Genomic DNA, 4,161 nt, shown 5'->3' with positions numbered 1-4,161 from the left:
CATCTCCATGCTGGAAACGTGCGTTTTGGCCTCTTCTGAGCTTTTTGTGATGTTTTAACCTTGTTTCTGTCATTTCAAAAGTTTCACATTGGTTTCTTAACAAAAGCTATTAAACATGCTGGAAACGTGCAATTCGGCCTCTTCTGATCTTTTTGTGATGTTTTAACCGTGTTTCTGTCATTTTAACAGTTTTACATTGGTTTCTTAAGAGAAGCTGTTGAACACACATCTCAATGCGGTGCGGCCTCTTCTGATCTTTCTGTGATGTTTTAATCGTGTTTCTGTCATTTCAACAGTTTTACATTGGTTTCTTAAGATAATCTGTTGAACGCACATCTCCATGTTGGAAACGTGTGTTTCGGCCTGTTCTGATCTTTCTGTGATGTTTTAACCTTTTTTCTGTAATATCAACAGTTTTACATTGGTTTCTTAGCAAAAGCTTTTGAATACACATCTCAATGCTGGAAACGTGCATTTCGGCCTCTTCTGATCTTTCTTTGATGTTTTAAGCTTGTTTCCGTCATTTCAACAGTTTTACATTGGTTTCTTAACTTGCTGGAAACGTGCGTTTTGGACTCTTCTGATATTTTTGTGATGTTTTAACCTTTTTCTGTAATATCAACAGTTTTACATTGGTTTCATAGCAAGAGCTGTTTAATACACATCTCCATGCTGGAAGCCTGCGTTTCGGCCTCTTCTGAGCTTTTTGTGACGTTTTAACCTTATTTCTGTTATTTCAACAGGGTTACATCGTTTTCTTAACAAAAGCTGTTAAACACACATCTCCATGCTGGAAAAGTGCGTTTTGGCCTCTTCCGAGCTTTCTGTGATGTTTTAACATTTTTTCTGTCATTTCAACAGTTTTACATTGGTTTCTTAACAAAAGCTGTTAAACACACATCTCCATGCTGGAAACGTGCGTTTTGGCCTCTTCTGATGTTTTTGTGATGTTTTAACCGTGTTTCTCTCATTTCAACAGTTTTACATTGGTTTCTTAAGAGAAGCTGTTGAACAGACATCTCCATGCTGGAAACGTGTGTTTCGGCCTCTTCTGATCTTTCTGTGATGTTTTAACCTTTTTTCTGTAATATCAACAGTTTTACATTGGTTTCTTAGCAAAACCTTTTGAATACACATCTCAATGCTGGAAACTGGCGTTTCGGCCTCTTCTGATCTTTGTGTGATGTTTTAACATTGTTTCTGTCATTTCAACAGTTTTACATTGGTTTCTTAACAAAAGCTATTAAACAAGCTGGAAACGTGCGTTTTGGCCTCTTCTGATCTTTCTGTGATGTTTTAACCTTTTTCCTGTCATTTCAAAAGTTTTAAATTGGTTTCTTAACAAAAGCTATTAAACAAGCTGGAAACGTGCGTTTCGGCCTCTTCTGATCTTTTTGTGATGTTTTAACCGTGTTTCTGTCATTTCAACAGTTTGACATTGGTTTCTTAAGAGAAGCTGTTGAACACACATCTCCATGCTGGAAATGTGTGTTTCGGCCTGTTCTGATCTTTCTGATATATTTGAACCTTTTTTCTGTCATTTTAACAGTTTTACATTGGTTTCTTAAGAGAAGCTGTTGAACACACATCTCAATGCGTTTCGGCCTCTTCTGATCTTTTTGTGATCTTTTAACCGTGTTTCTGTCATTTCAACAGTTTTACATTGGTTTCTTAACAAAAGCTGTTAAACACACATCTACATGCTGGAAACGTGCGTTTTGGCTTCTTCTGAGCTTTTTGTGATGTTTTAACCTTTTTTCTGTCATTTCAACAGTTTTTAAATTGGTTTCTTAACAAAAGCTGTCGAACACAAATCTCAATGCTGGGGACGTGCATTTCGGCCTCTTCTGATCTTTCTGTGATGTTTTAAAAATTTTTCTGTCATTTCAAAAGTTTTACATTGGTTTCTTAACAAAAGCTATTAAAGATGCTGGAAACGTGCGTTTCAGCCTCCTCTGATCTTTTTGTTATCTTTTAACGTGATTACTGTCGTTTCAACAGTTTTACATTGGTTTCTTAACAAAAGCTGTTAAACACACATCTCCATGCTGGAATCGTGCGTTTTGGCGTCTTCTGATGTTTTTGTGATGTTTTAACATTTTTTCTGTCATTTCAAAAGTTTTACATTGGTTTCTTAACAAAAGCTATTAAAGATGCTGGAAACGTGCGTTTCGGCCTCTTCTGATCTTTCTGTGATGTTTTAACCTTTTCTTCCGTCATTTGAACAGTTTTACATTGGTTTCTTTACAAAAGCTGTTAAACACACTTCTTCATGCTGGAAACGTGCGTTTCGGCCTCTTCTGATCTTTCCGTGATGTTTTAACCTTGTTTCCGTCATTTCAACAGTTTTACATTGGTTTCTTAACAAAAGCTGTCAAACACAAATCTCAATGCTGGGGACGTGCATTTCGGCCTCTTCTGATCTATCTGTGATGTTTTAAGCTTGTTTCTGTCATTTCAACAGTTTTACATTGGTTTCTTAACAAAAGCTGTTAAACACACATCTCCATGCAGGAAACATACGTTTTGGCCTCTTCTGATCTTTCTGTGATGTTTCAACCTTGTTTCTGTCATTTCAACAGTTTCACATTGGTTTCCTAACAAAAGCTATTAAACATGCTGGAAACCTGCGTTTCGGCCTCTTCTGATCTTTTTGTGATGTTTTAACCGTGTTTCTGTCATTTCAACAGTTTTACATTGGTTTCTTAAGAGAAGCTGTTGAACACACATCTCAATGCGGTTTGGCCTCTTCTGATCTTTCTGTGATGTTTTAAGCTTGTTTCTGTCATTTCAACAGTTTTACATTGGTTTCTTAACAAAAGATGTTAAACACACATCTCGATGCTGGAAACGAGCGTTTCGGCCTCTTCTGAGCTTTGTGTGACGTCTTAACCTTATTTCTGTCATTTTAACAGGGTTACATTAGTAATGAAACGAAATAATAGAAACAAGGTTAAAACATCCCAGAAAGATCAGAAGAGGCCGAAACGCATTGAGATGTTTGTTCAACAGCTTCTCTTAAGAAACCAATGAAAAACTTTTGAAATGACAGAAACAAGGTTAAAACATCAGAGAAAGATCAGAAGAGGCCAAAACGCACGTTTCCAGCATGGAGATGTGTGTTTAACAGCTTGTATTAAGAAACCAATGTAAAACTTTTGAAATGACAGAAACAAGGTTAAAACAGAGAAAGATCAGAAGAGGCCGAAACGCACGTTTCCAGCATGGAGAAGTGTGTTTAACATCTTTTGTTAAGAATCCAGTATAAAACTGTTGAAATGACAGAAACAAGGTTAAAACATCAGAGGAATATCAGAAGAGGACGAAACGGACGTTTCCAGAATGGAGATGTGTGTGTAACAGCTTGTATTAAGAAAGCAATGTAAAACTGTTGAAATGATAGAAACAAGGTAAAAAAATGGCAGAAAGATCAGAAGAGGCCGAAACGCACGTTTCCAGCATGGAGAAGTGTGTTTAATATCTTTTGTTAAGAATCCAGTATAAAACTGTTGAAATGATAGAAACAAGGTAAAAAAATCGCAGAAAGATCAGAAGAGGCCGAAACGCACGTTTCCAGCATGGCGATTTGTGTTTAACAGCTTTTGTTAAGAAACCAATGTAAAACTGTTGAAATGATAGAAACAAGGTTGAAACATCACAGAAAGATCAGAAGAGGCCGAAACGCACGTTTCCAGCATGGAGATGTGTGTTTAACAGCTTTTTTTAAGAAACCAATGTAAAACTGTTGAAATGACAGAAACAAGGTTAAAACATCACACAAAGATCAGAAGAGGCCGAAACGCATGTTTCCAGCATAGAGATGTGTGTTTAACAGCTTGTATTAAGCAACAAAAGTAAAACTGTTGAAATGACAGAAACAAAGTTATAACATCACAGAAAGATTAGAAGAGGCCAAAACGCACGTTTCCAGCATGGAGATGTGTGTTTAACAGCTTTTGTTAACAAACCAATGTAAAACTGTTGAAATGACAGAAACAAGGTTAAAACATCACAGAAAGATCAGAAGAGGCCGAAACGCACGTTTCCAGCATGTGTGTTTAACAGCTTGTATTAAGAAACCAGTGTACAACTGTTGAAATGATAGAAACAAGGTTAAAACTTCACAGAAAGATCAGAAGAGGCCGAAAAGCACGTTTCCAG

Source organism: Etheostoma cragini, chromosome 19 (assembly GCF_013103735.1).
Source record: "Etheostoma cragini isolate CJK2018 chromosome 19, CSU_Ecrag_1.0, whole genome shotgun sequence".
Lineage (NCBI taxonomy): Eukaryota > Metazoa > Chordata > Actinopteri > Perciformes > Percidae > Etheostoma > Etheostoma cragini.
The sequence above is the reverse complement of the archived record's forward strand: the minus strand, read 5'-3'. Positions refer to the sequence as shown.